This window comes from Bos grunniens, chromosome 16 (genome assembly GCF_055505025.1).
Source record: "Bos grunniens cultivar Pamir isolate PY7600 chromosome 16, Bosgru_T2T1.0, whole genome shotgun sequence".
In the NCBI taxonomy this organism is placed as follows: domain Eukaryota; kingdom Metazoa; phylum Chordata; class Mammalia; order Artiodactyla; family Bovidae; genus Bos; species Bos grunniens.
Window position 1 is genome coordinate 32106913 of NC_141180.1, and position 13540 is coordinate 32120452.

The 13540-nt window shown below is 50.4% G+C and overlaps 1 long non-coding RNA gene across 1 annotated transcript; it reads left to right on the plus strand.

Annotated features, from left to right (window-relative positions):
- The first annotated feature begins 222 nt into the window (after positions 1-222).
- On the plus strand, positions 223-13288 carry LOC147356542 (uncharacterized). Its single transcript, XR_015142790.1, has 3 exons — positions 223-578; positions 1915-1998; positions 11780-13288. It is a non-coding gene; the product is annotated as an uncharacterized LOC147356542 (long non-coding RNA).
- The last annotated feature ends 252 nt before the right edge of the window (positions 13289-13540 follow it).

Here is a 13540-nt window from a genome sequence, read left to right on the forward strand (position 1 = left end):
GCCATTCCCTTCTCCAGGGGATGTTCCAGACCCAGCAATGAAACCCAGGACTCAACATTGCAGGTGGATTCTTTACCATGTGAGCCACCAGGGAAGCCCTGACTGTGCCATGGGTACCCACAAATGCCCACTACTGCTCGAAAATGCTCATTTGCCTTACTTTTCATGGAAATTCCCTTTGTTTGGCCTCCTGAAATTTTAGGGAGCTTCTCATTCAGGCAAATCAACTTCCTGAAACTGAATTAGAAAGAATTCTGCGTGTCCAGGCTGGTCTAGTAATCAACACTGCATGTAGACTCTGAGTTTCAGGAAATTCAGTGTTGACATTTCCATACCACCCTTCTCTGTGGCTATTCTCCCATCCTCTGAGAATGAGGGATGGATGGTGTTAATTTCCCAGGGGCTTTTCTGAAATCTCGGGGCTTTGGTCTGCATGCCCCATTCCACCGCACAAACTGCCCCTCTAATAACTCAACCATATTTGGGGAAATTACTCCTCCACCACCCCATCCTACTATCTGGTGAAAGGAGAGCCTGTGCCTGTTGGGACTTGAGTCGTCACCCATGCACCTGTACAGGTGAGTTTTCTGCTCTTGTTTTTTCTTAGCCAGGGAGTAGGGTCAGGATCCTGTAAGCCATGAACTCACCCAACCAGTGAGCATTCACTGACCATGTTAGGGACACTATGGGTCTGGGGAATGAGAGGTTTCCTGGGACCTGGGACTTTCAGTGCTAATGCTGGTGAGTTCCAGGCCCTGGGGAAGTCACCCATCTTAGAGGACCCACCACTGCACTGGGTTCTGGGGCTGCTATGGGTGGGAGGCAGAAAGGTGCTTCTCCCATGGAGCTCACAGTCTATGGGGAAGAGGTATGAGTCTGGAAGGACTTACATTACTGCAGAGCCACCAAGGAGAACTGGGGGCTCAGGGAAGGTTTCCTGTTGGCCACAAGGTCAGGGCTTCCTACAGTGCCCGGGCCTCTCGTGTGTGTATGTGTGTGTTTGTGTGTGTGTGAAGAGGGCATCTCCTCTGCTTCTCTGTACTGCAGAAATGAGGGGTTTCACTCCCCTGCCCTGGACGGGGAAGGAGAAGGGAGCACTTCCTCCTCTCACCGACAAAGGCCTGGTCCGCAGGGTGTGCCCTAGGCTTCTGTTCACTGTGCTTGGGGTGCTGGTGGGGATCGGTGAGGGGTCCGTCACCCCGTAGAGCTGGTGGCGCCTCACTGTGGCCAACAGCCCACTCCTCTTCCAGCTTTTACTGCTGATAATAACTGACTGATTTCTTTGTCTCTCTCAACTGACTTCATTCAAACTCTTGGTAAGGAAAAGGGTTTATTTACTGGCCACTTGAAGCCCCAGCATAGAGAAAAACAAAACCCAACACTTGTTTCCTATCCATAGGCTGCAACTGACCCCAGAGGCCAGAAACAGGGGGCTGATGCAGGAGGAGATGAGGGAGGTGCAGAAGGAGCAGGGCTGGTGCAGAGAGGGAGAGGCTGGTGGGGGGGCGGGGTTGGTGTAGGGGGCAGGGCTGGGGTTGGGGGGCGGGGCTGGTAAGGAGGTGGGGCTGGTGCAGGGGGTGGTGAAGGTGGTGCAGGGGGAGCAGGACTTATGTAGGGATTAGGGCTGGTACAGGGGGTAGGGCTGGTGCAGGGGTGAGGCTGTGCAGGGGGAGGAGCTGGTACAGGGGGTGGGCTGGTGCAGTGGTAGGGGTGGCTGGGCAGTGTAGACATCCTCTCTCTGATTCCTGGGAGCACCCAGAAGGTTGGGACCAGGTTGGTACATCTTTGCCTCTCCTGCACCAACCTTTACTGAGTCTAGAAGCATGACACGTCTGTCTGAACTGTTTTTCCAGTATTTATTTATTTGCTTTTCTTTGAAGGAGTACACTCTCTCTCATTTCTCCTGTTCCTTAGGATGATGGAGATGATGTGGACCCCTGGTCTTAGAGGCAGGACTGCTGAAATGCCCTGCAGCTATGGAGAGCAGCCTCCCTGGAGGTGGGTGCAGGGGAGAGGACAGTGTCCAGTACTACACTTCCCCTTTCTCAGGGCTCTGGGCACAGTGCTGCCTGAGGGTCAGATCCTAAGGACCACCCCTTGGAAGCCTTTCTTGAGGTTGACACTTCCTGCCTGAGCCAGACCCTCCTCGTGCTTTTTGGGGGCGGTCCCTAGGTGTTCACCGGACAGCGGCCAGAGAAAGAGAAAATAATGGACAGTCATAACCTGAGAAAAGGACCAGGCATAGGGACCCATGCAAGGATTCGCCCACCCTAGTCGCCACCCATCACCCCACACCATCACCTCCTACCAGGGGAGGGGGTTTCAGAGAGCAAGAAGGAAAGGCAGAGAAGACATAGGCTCCTCGGTGGACACAGGGCCCTGAGATGCGAGCAGCACTGGCTGGTGATTCACACATCAGGATCTGCCAACCCACCACCTCCACCAGGTCACCCCTGCTCATGCCCTCCCCAACCAGAAATGACGAAGGGACCCTCTTCCTGCTCCAGGAGCCCCTGGAACAGAGAGTTGTGTTTTAAGGATTTAGGACAAAGGTCAGTGCTGGTATCATCCATTCTGTACCCCAGGCTCACTGACCACCTTTGGCGGGCATTCATTCATTCAAGGTCTCTTCACTGAACGTCATTTTTGTCTTGGGCACTGTTCTGGGCACAGAGCATAATGATGAGTGAAACAGACCAACCACCGGCCCCAAGAGCCTTTGACCCAGTGAGAGGAGCCCAGCAATGACCATGGGATCAGACCCCGGGGAGACTGTCAGGCACATCTCCACCACCCAGTGGCCCTACTGCCCGCACGTGCTGCCTTTCTGCCTCCTGCTTCCAGATCTCAAACCCCACCCCCCTCCCTCTGCTTCCCATCACAAACAACAGAACATCACCTGGGACCGCATGGCTCAGAGGAATTCTCCAGAAGGGAGCTACCTCTGGCCTTCCTGCTAGGGGTGCCCTTCCAGGAGGGATGAGGGTGCCCTGGCCCCATCCAGGCCTCTGCTGCGGGAATGCTGGAGCGTTTTGGAATGGTTTGGCCTTGCCAATCAGCCTGTTAGCTTTGTCAGGGCTGGACCTTTTCATTTGTGTGTGCCCACTTGTGTAACACTTGCTTAAATTCTTCCTTTGGATAGATTTCCCAGTATGTGATTGTGGATCTGATATCCAAATATTAAGCAACGTTTAGGACATACTCATCAGATAAAGACAGAATGTGAAATACCCAGGAAATGCCTATCTTGGAAGATGGAGCAGAAAGGTTGTCAGAGGGTAAATTCCAAGGGTGGTCTTGGTAAGGGGCTTGGGTGACTGGACTCGGAGGAGGAGGAACGTGTAGGGCGGTCCAAGGTGAAAGACGCTGTGAGCCCTGCCTGCCGCTCCCTGCATTCATCTTGCTGCAAATATTAGTTACCTGAGCTAGAGAAGTGAGTGTTTAAGTCTCTCCACTTTCTCCTCTATTTTTAGCAAGGTGGATTGTGATAGATTTAGAGGGGGAATAAAGGTTGCCCTTCACCACCAAGGTATGAGTTCCCTTAACAATTTTTCAAGGAAAGGATAACAATGAGGCATGTAAAAATAGTTATTTCCCAATTTGACCCAGTTGCAAATGATCTAATCAGAGGAAGGCCAGAGTTTCTTGTTTTCAAAAGTGTTTGCTGAGGGTGTTTCCAGTTAGACAGTGAATAGAATTAGAGAAGTGTCATGAAAAGGAGGGGAGGGGATGACAGAAGTCAGGGGCTGAGTTGGAGGAAGACCAAACCCAGGAATGCCCCCTGCCTCCCCCCCCCCAAAAAAAAACTCCTGGGGCCCAACAGGAGTTGATCAATCATTCCTCAAGTGAACAGAGAGTTAGCTGTGATGATAATACTGCCGTGTTAATCTATTTCGCTGAAGACGAACATTTATGACACCAGGGCCTTCAATAACCTTTCCTCCATTATTTTACTGCCTGTGGATGGTTTTCTCACCGACTTTGCCCTTCTTAAAAGGAGGGTGATATATACGTTTGAAGTATGATTATCTTTTTCATTCCCATAGTGAGAGTGCTGCTCTCATGTTACAGTTAAGATAGGCATCCTGCCTTCCAACATCCTTCACCCTCCTCATATCAGCTGGCCCATCCTCACTTGTCTTTCTTGACTTCTGAGCTGACCTGGGAGAGTTTCTGGGGGGAATTCCAGGGGAATAAGAGCTTTGGCAAAGGTTCAGTGACAGCAGAAGCCTGGTGTGCAGGGAGAGCACATGGTTCAGGGTCATCACAGCAGGATGGAGACACTGCAGAAGCAGGGACAGGAGGTGAACTCAGCTGAGGAAACCAGGTTCCAGGGGTGGTGGGGCATTGGTCCAGTGTCAGAGATTATCTAGATCTGATGTATCTGAGTGTATGCTCTGGTGCATGTGAGGGGCCTGGGACTGGATTGTCCACGTGACTTCTGCCTGTTTCATTTGCGTGTAGAGCCCAAGCATACACCTGGAGCAGCTCCTGGTGTGAGTGCCACCTGCCATTTACTCCATAGAGGAAGGGGTAGAAGGCTGGGGATTCCATCAGGGTTGTATAACTCCAGTTTGAATGTTGGGTAGTCAGAGAAAGTGTCAAGAAACAACAGTCAGGAAGGTCTGCCAGAATCCAAGTGAGAGGTGATGGGAGACGGGGAGCAGGTAGGCCAATCAGAGGATGTTGAAGAGGTTAGACTGGTCCCAGTTGACAGCAGGCTAGAATTGGGAAAGCTCCATCTGTGAGTTTGGGCTTCTCATGTAGCTCAGTCAGTAAAGCATCTGCCTGCAATGCAAGAGATCTGGGTTCAGTTCCTGGGTTGGGAAGTTCCCCTGGAGAAGAAAATGGCAGTTCACTTCAGTGTTCTTGCCTGGAGAATTCCATGGACAGAGAAGCCTGGCAGACTACAGTTCATGGGATTGCAAGAGTTGGACACAACTTAGCACTATCTTTCTTCTCCTTTTCTTTCTTTTCATCTCTGAGTTTGGGTCTGGAGACAGGGTACATGAGCAGCTATGTAGGGATGGAGCCCAGGACGTTGGCTGAGGGTCCAGAGGAAGGGCTCCTTGCCATGGTGTAAACACTCAGGACAACCTGCAACTGCGAGTAGTCTACAGAGGGGCCTGAGCTTCTGCTCCTTGTTGGGCAAGATGGCAGCCCCCTGCACTTCCAATATTCCTGGAAATCCCTTCCCAAAATGATCCACTTTGAGCCCCGGGAAGAAAACAGCATGACCCACAGCTGCATTGTCCTTCGTGTTGGAAGACCCTAAGCCAGCTGCCCCTCTGCGCAGAGTGTCCATTTCCTGGGGCCCTAGGGAAATTCTGCCTAGGTGAGCATTGTGGTTACTGGGGACCTGAATATACTCTGCTCAGCTGCACACACATCTCATCTTCCTTTAGAGAGTATGCATTTCGCTAATGCGGAGCTTTTAAATGAAGACCTTATTACTCCAAGTAAAAATAGCAGCTGCGCTAGGGCAGTGGGATTTCACACCATTCTCATATCTTTAAAATTCTTTTAATACTGCTTCTTCATCACTTTCTCAATGATTACTTTTGAAATGTACAATAGAAAAGGAAGGTGTTATGGCTGTGCAGGTCTTCTGCCAAGCGCAGCAGAACAAAGGGCTAGAGGAAGACAGCTGTTTTGATGGGCAGTTTCGGTGAAATATGGCACTGAGCCTCCCCGAGGTTCCATTTGGGCTTATCTGGGTCTCTGCCAAATTCTCACCTTGGGATAGGAGCAGCGGGGGGCTGCTGTCTCCAGCAGTCTAATTTTATATTAGCAGGAAGCTGCGGCTCTGTGTCTTTACAGACAGGGGCCTCAAGTCACTTCTGAACTGTGAAAAGCCAGGATGTCAAGGGGAAGATGGGAGGCGGTGGATAAAAGAGTGGTGGGCTTTTTGTGAAGTTGCATAACGTGTTCTGAAGAATCATCTAAGGAAGGAAATGGGGTGGAGGAAGTGGAGGGAATGATGACAAGGGAGAAAACATAAAAATGAGTCAGGAAAACCAGGCCGCATGTTGCAAAAGTCTACAAGGTCCATTTAGAAAAAAAAACAAATCAATAAGAACTGTATTTCCAGTAGAACCAGCCTGAGGATAAGGCAAGTGAAGCAAAAAGAAACATAAGACAAAGGAGATGTATGACTGTTAATTTGATGTATTGACTCAACTGGGCTGCAGGGGCCCAGACACTGAGTCAAACATGATTCTGAATGGTCTGGGAAGGTGTTTCTGGATGAGACAAACACTGGAATCAGTAGACTCAGTACAGCAGATTGCTTTCCCCAATGTGGTGGGCCACACCCAATCAGCTGAAGGCCTGAATAGCTCTAAAGTCTGCCCTCCTTCGAGGAAGGGGAAACTCCTCTTGCTGGCTGCCATTGAACAGGGACAGTAACTTTTTCCTGTCTTCAGGCTTGAACTGGAACCATTGGCTATCTTGGGTCCCCAGCTTGCTGACGACTGGTTTTAGGATGTCAGCCTCCACAAATGCATAAGCCTATCCCTCATAATAAGTTAGGTGTGTGTGTGTGTGTGTGTGTGTGTGTGTATACGCTTCTCAAGTGGCACTAGTGGTAAAGAACCCGCTTGACAATGCAGGAGAAAGTGCTTCTGGGGGGGTGGTGACAATAAGAAACGCAGGTTTGATCCCTGGGTAAGGAAGATCCCCTGGAGGAGGGCATGGCAACCCACTCCAGTATTCTTGCCTGGTGAATCCCATGGACAGAGGAGCCCGGTGGGCTACAGTCCATAGGATCACAGAGTTAGATATGACTGACGTCACTTAGCACAGCATATCATATATATGTATATATACACATATATATGGTATTATCTGGAGACCCCTGAGCATTACAGGAGGGTGGGAAATGAGCAGTCACAGTTACAACATTTTTGTACTTATGGGTTCAAGGGAAAAGCCACAGAACAGAAACCAGAACTTTGTTTTTGGTAGGGAGAAAAACATAATTTTAACATTTATGATTAGGAAAAGAAAACAAAAACTGACTTAGAACATCAAGCCTGCAGATGACAAAATTGAAGTACATAAAATATTTATCTGTTTGTCTTTGCGGTGGCCAGCCATGCGCACAGGGTAGCCATGCTAAGTTTCTGGGCATCATTCTACTCCCTCTCCCTTCCCTGCAATGAGCTTGAGCAATTTGGTAAATGGGAGCTGAATGCAGAGTTCATTTTTCACGTTCCATTAATGTTTCATTTCTAATACTCTTTTCAGGATAAATTTAAAAACAGAGTGGGAGTTGGGTCTCAATCATTATTCCCTATTAAGAGGAAAATGAAATTTCTTCTCGGTGGGTCATCAGGAAGTACCCTGTGGAGGAGCCCAAGCTTGTGGGACAGGGTCTTACTTTGTGGCTTCCCTCCTCCCCATCTCACCCTCCTCAGAAAGGTGTCCCCACTGCTCACAAGTGACCCCTGCAGACTCCACTCTCAGCACCACTGAGAAACAGCTCAGGGTGGCCTTTGTGATGTCCATGCTGGAACTGTAGTCTCTGAACAACCTGAGCTCCAGCACAAATGCACATGCATGATGCACGTACATGTTACAGCTGCAGGGCACACAGAAGCAGACAGCATATTCCTAGGAACACATCTACAAGGACACATCCGACTGCCCATGGTGGCCGTGCATGGAGAAGGGGAGGCTGTTGGAGCAGGCTGGAGGGCCACGCTCGATGTCTCTCTCTGTTGAGAGGCTGTCTGTGTAAATGGTAGTAGTCAGAGGGCAATGGCACCCCACTCCAGTACTCTTGCCTGGAAAATCCCATGGACGGAGGAGCCTGGTAGGCTGCAGTCCATGGGGTCGCTAGGAGTCGGACACGACTGAGAGACTTCACTTTTACTTTTCACTTTCCTGCATTGGAGAAGGAAATGGCAACCCACTCCAGTGTTCTTGCCTGGAGAATCCCAGGGACGGGGGAGTCTGGTGGGCTGCTGTCTATGGGGTCGCACAGAGTCAAGACACGACTGAAGTGACTTAGCAGCAGACCGTATTTAAAAGGAGAACTTTGACCCATGACCTACAGCAACCAGCCCAGGAAGCCAGTCCTTGTGCACAGGGATTAGCCCAGGAAGCTGCCAAGAGTCAGATTCGTAGGAAGCTGGATTATTATCTCTGGTAATAATACACGAGGGCAAACCGTAACTTCTGTAACAAGTGTCACCAAACGGCCAACATTTGATGAATAACAGCTTAATTTCTATCTCTGCTCCCAACTCAGGACCAGCCAGAGAAAGCCAGGTGTGCCCCCAACCAATCCTTTGGGGAACCCCATTCTGGTTAGTGCCTCAAGCTCCCCCAGGCCCTTGGCCCCCATCAGAACACACCTGGACCTCCCTTTTCCAACATGAAGCTCCCCCACTCCTGTCTGTTTGGGGGTGTCTCAGGCAAATGCAGGACAGGGTGTCGGACACCCTTGCCACATTGAGCTCTGAATAAATGGCCTTTGCTTGCTCTCATGTCGGGGGTGGGTGTCTTCCTTTATTTCCACATTGTGCTTGTTTTACTACAACACAGAAGCATCTTCGAATCTCTTTTTAGTGGTGAAAACAGCAAAACGCTTGAGGGGTTAACACAAATTTCTTCAGTGACATTAGTTGGGTGCCATCTCCTCCTTGGATTCAGCTAGAGGGGGGAAATGAGGGTCCTGAGCTCCCAGCCCAGCTGGGAGGTGGGTAAGAATGATGAGGGGTGAGAAGTGTGTTTAGGGGTTCAGTGGGACGGGCTACCCATGGAAGCCTAGAGTGGGATGCCAGCCCAGACTTAGGGTGGGAACTGCTGGTTCATAATGGCCAGTGTTTTCAGAGGTTTACTTTATCCCAGGCTGTGTTCGCGAGTTAACTCGTGTAATCATCATTAAATTTAATCGTCCTTGTCAGGAGGCACTATAATTATTCCCATTGTCCAGTAATGGGGGTGGAGGGCCAGCATGCTTGGCATCGCACAGCTCAGCTCTGCGCCTGTGCTCTCTGCCCTCCCACTGTCTCCCCAGGGATCCTGGAGGGAGAGGGGAGTTGAGGAGGTCAGGAGTGGCTGTGGAGGGTAGAGAGGGGCTCCTGAGGAACTGGGATGGGGAAAGTGCAGACAGGGACTAGATGAAGAGGGAAGCTGGGTGAGGAAGTGGAGGCCAGAGATGTGTTAGATGAGGAGGACTTCAAGGAGATGCTGTGGGAACCCAGCTTAGAGGAGGAGGGAGATCTGTGAGGAGAGCACGTGTGTGGTGGAGAAAGCCAGAGGTGGAGGCAGGGAGGTGGCAGGAAGCAGGCAGGCTCAAGGTATGTAATGGAGGTTCATTCAGCAGGACATGGAGGTCATCCAAATGAAGAGGTATTGGGGTTCACTTCTAGGTCTCTGATGAAGGACTGTGTGGGTCATGGAGACATTTTACCAGGATGAGGTTTTCAGGACGGTAGAGAGTTCTGAGACAGGTGATATTTGAGATGCTGTGAACTCTCCTAATGGGAGTGGCAAGTGAGGCTGACATAGATGTACCAGGACCACAGACGAGGGGTCAGGGCTAGAGGTGGGGATGCGAGAGCCACAGCCTGTGGCTTGCCCAATCCAGGCTGGGACTGTGTGAGGAGAGAGTGTAGTGCTACCCTGTATGGAACCGTAGCCCCCAGTCACCCATGGCCATTTACATGGAAAATATTTACAACTGCATGATGCGCTCAGGCCCTGCGTCAAGCTGGCCATATTTCTAATGCTCAGAGTAATGTTGTCTGGAATGTTTCCATCATCACTGAGAGTTCCACTGGGCAGCACTGGGGGGACAGAGGACAGAGAAGAAGAGAGTCAAGGGCCAGCACCCGTGGAACATCCATCTTAGGGGTGGTGCTATGGACTATGTCCCCTGAGAATTCTTATGCTGAAGCTGTAACCTCCAGAGAGGTTGTATTTGGAGATGGAACCTCTAAGAAAGTAATTAAGGTTAAATAAGGTCACAAGGTGGGGCCCTGATCCTATAGGATTAGTGTCCTTATAAGTAGAGACCTCAGAGAGCGCTCTCTCTCCATATGCAGGCACCAAAGAAAGGCCATGTGAGGATAAGGCAAGGTCACCACCTGCAAACCAGAGTCCTTGCCAGGAACTAAATCAGGAAGAGAGGCCTCACCAAGAACTAAATTAGAATCCTTACCAGGAACTAAGCCATGGAGACCTCTCACTAGGAACTGAATCAGAGTCCTCACCAGGAAAGTTGATCCTGGACTTCTGGCCTCCAGAACTGTGATGAACAACTTTCTGTTGTTTAAACCACCCAGCCCATGGTGCTTTGTCATGTAGCCTTAACTGACTAACCCAGGTTGTAAGAAACTCACCGATGGGGTGTGGGGGAAGGAAGGAGAATGTTGGCTTCTGGAAGCTGAGAGAACTAGGAGTTTAAGGAAGGCAGGAGTGGGAAAGTGTGCTGAAAGTAAAATAGGATTATAAAGTGTTCACTGAAATTATCAGCAGCCTAGGTGACCTTGGCAAGCTCAAGATCAACAGAATGGTGAGGATGGAATCCAGGCCACAGGGGTTGGAGTGCGGAGTGACAGATGATAAAGTGTGTGAGCCCTCTCAGGAAGCATGTTATTCACAAGTCAGAAAACTAAGCCTTCACAAGGTGAAGCAACTTGCCCAAAGCCATAGGCACAAAACAGCACGATGAGGGTTGAACCAGCGTAGCCTGACACCCTGGAATGGGCTTCAGTCACAATACCAGAGAACACCCCACCAACAGAACTCCCAACAAGCCAACCATGGTATCCAAATGCTCTGTTCTTGGCTGTTCAAGGTTGTCTGGGATGGAACCACTGAACACCAGAACCAACTCTGTGTCCACAGGGCCTGGGCTGGAAAGGGACATCCATCCAGAGACATCAAGCCAGTGGAGCAAATCTGCAGGCAAGATATGGTTCAGAGCCTTTAGAGGCCATCTTAAAGGAAGCTGAGGAATGAGTAAGGCAAGGAACTGCTTACAAGGGGATTGTGTGCATCAGTGCTAAGTCGCTTCAGTCATGTCTGACTCTTTGTGACTCTATGGACTGTAGCCTGACAGGCTCCTCTGTCCATGGGATTCTCCAGGCAAGAATACTGAAGTGGTCTCCATGCCCTCCTCCCAGGGATCCTGACCCAGGGATTTAACCCATGCCTCTTATGTCTCCAGCATTGGCAGGCAAATTCTTTACCACTAGTGCCACCTGGGAAGCCCGCAAGGGGATTGGAATCTAGCAATTTTCATGTTGGCAGGGGAGGGGAAGGAGGAAGGGAGATAAAACCTCTGTGCAGGCCAGCCTGGTGGGTAGACATGACTTCCTTTTCCTTGTGGCCCCCAGGGACTATGGCCTACATGAGTCAGGACTCCCTGTGTGGCTGAAGCAGGCACATTTTCAGCTCCTTAAGGCACAACTGTCTGTTCAGCTGGCTCTGGCCCAAGGTGCCAGCCTGCTGTGAGCCACTCACCAATTTCAGTCTGCTTAGTGGGATGTGGGCTTCCCAAGTGGCTCAGTGGGAAAGAATCTGCATGCAATGCAGGAGACTCAGGTTTGATCCCTGAGTTGGGGAGATATCTCAGAGAAGGGAATGGCAACCCAGTCCAATCTTCTTGTCTTGAGAATCCCATGGACAGAGGAGCCCGGCAGACTACAGTCCACGGGGCTGCAAACAGTCAGACGTGACTGAAGTGACTTAACACAGTGGGATTTGCAGTCGGCTTCATGTCACATCCTCTGAGCCCATGAAGATGCTTATTTTCTCCATACAGGGTCTGCAAGTCACCAGGAGAAGTGTCCTGTCTCTGGGGAGTGCCAGCAGAGTGTGATTCCTTTTCTGCCCAGCCCCCACACCAGAAGAGCCCACTCTTATGGCACAACTTTCCTTACATCCTCCAGCCCTTGTGATCCTGAGCTGCTCAGAGGCCTTGTCCCAGTGAGGAAGAGGTGAGCAGGGAGTGCCTTGGCTGTGGCTGGCCTTTGCTCCTCTGTGATCAGAGTTGTAACCACAGCTTAGGGGCTTCCACGTACACTCTCCACTCTCCCTGCAAGGCCAACATCATTACTCCCACTTTACAGATTAGGAAATGGAGGCTCAGAGAGTTCAGGATGACTCTGGATTCACTACCATTCGTCCTGGTGAGCCGATCCCTCTGCCCATGAGGAACCAAAGTTAAGTCCTTCCGATAGTCATGTACAGATGTGAGAGGTGGACCATAAAGAAAGCTGAATGCCGAACAATTTGAATGCTGGTGTTGGAGAAGACTTGAGAGTCCCTTGGACAGCAAGGAGATCAAACTAGTCCATCCTAAATGAAATCAATCCTAAATATTCATTGGAAGGACTGATGCTTAAGCTGAAGCTCCAATACTCTGGCCATGTGATGCAAAGAGTGTGCTCATTGGAAAAGACCCAGATACTGAGAAAGATTGAGGACAGGAGGAGAAGGGTGCGATAGAAGATGACATGGCTGGATGGCATCATCGACTCAATGGTCATGAGTCTGATCAAACTCCAAGAGATAGTGATAGACAGGGAAGCTTGATGTCTTGCAATCCATGGGGTCACAAAGAGTCAGACATGACTGAGTGACTGAACAACAACTGAACAAAATGCAGAGAATGTCCAAGTTTTCTCCTACTGACAAGCCCTAACCTAGGGCTTGTCATCAACTGCTCTGGACTCCTGGTTCCCTCTTTGGAAGAGGAAGGGTCAGCGAGGATTGGTAGTAAGACAGAAAGGCACAGGGCTCCCATCCGAGTGGCTGTGGGAGGCTTGGACATCTGGGTTGAGTCACGAATCTCATCTTTTCCTCATCTGCATGATAGGGGCAGCAGAGGGGCTCCAGTGAATTTCCAAGTGGTGGGAGGGCCAGTGAAGACATATGAGAAAGCACTTAATAAACATGAGGGGCCAAGGATCCTTCCTGTCATCCCACAAAGGCCAAAGGCCTCTGTCCCCATCCCTGGGATCCCCTGCCTGCCTCTGGACAGAGCTCACCCTGGACGTAGGTGAGAGACCACCAGCACCCGCTTTGTGCTGCTAGAACACGCCAGTGCACAGGGCCAATCTCCCCGCCCGTGTAGCTCTGATCTCTCAGACTTCAAGTCCGCTTCTCAAAGTCTCCAAGCCACGTCCACCCCCAGTTCAGTCCATTTCTTCCAGTTCCACATGCACAGAGTCCACTGACCACATGCACAGAGTCCACTGAGCTGTCACTGAGTCTCTATCTTGGACAGGCATCTGTTTCCTGGGAGCAAAAAATCATTTAACGGCTCTAATCTCTGGTCTGCTGCTTTCATTATTTAAGCCAAAATGAAATGTGACCCAGAGTGAGAAGAAAGACCAAGTGTGCAGCTGAGAGCCGTAATAAGGCATTTGCAGCTCAGCCAGGAGACGCCACGTCCCTTCCCACAGAAGGATCAGAAGTCCCCCCCAGGTGGGAAGGAGACATAAATGACTATTGCCAAAGCCGGCCAGTGGGAAATCTAACAATAATAGTACATTTTGAAGAGAACAAATCAACCCCCACA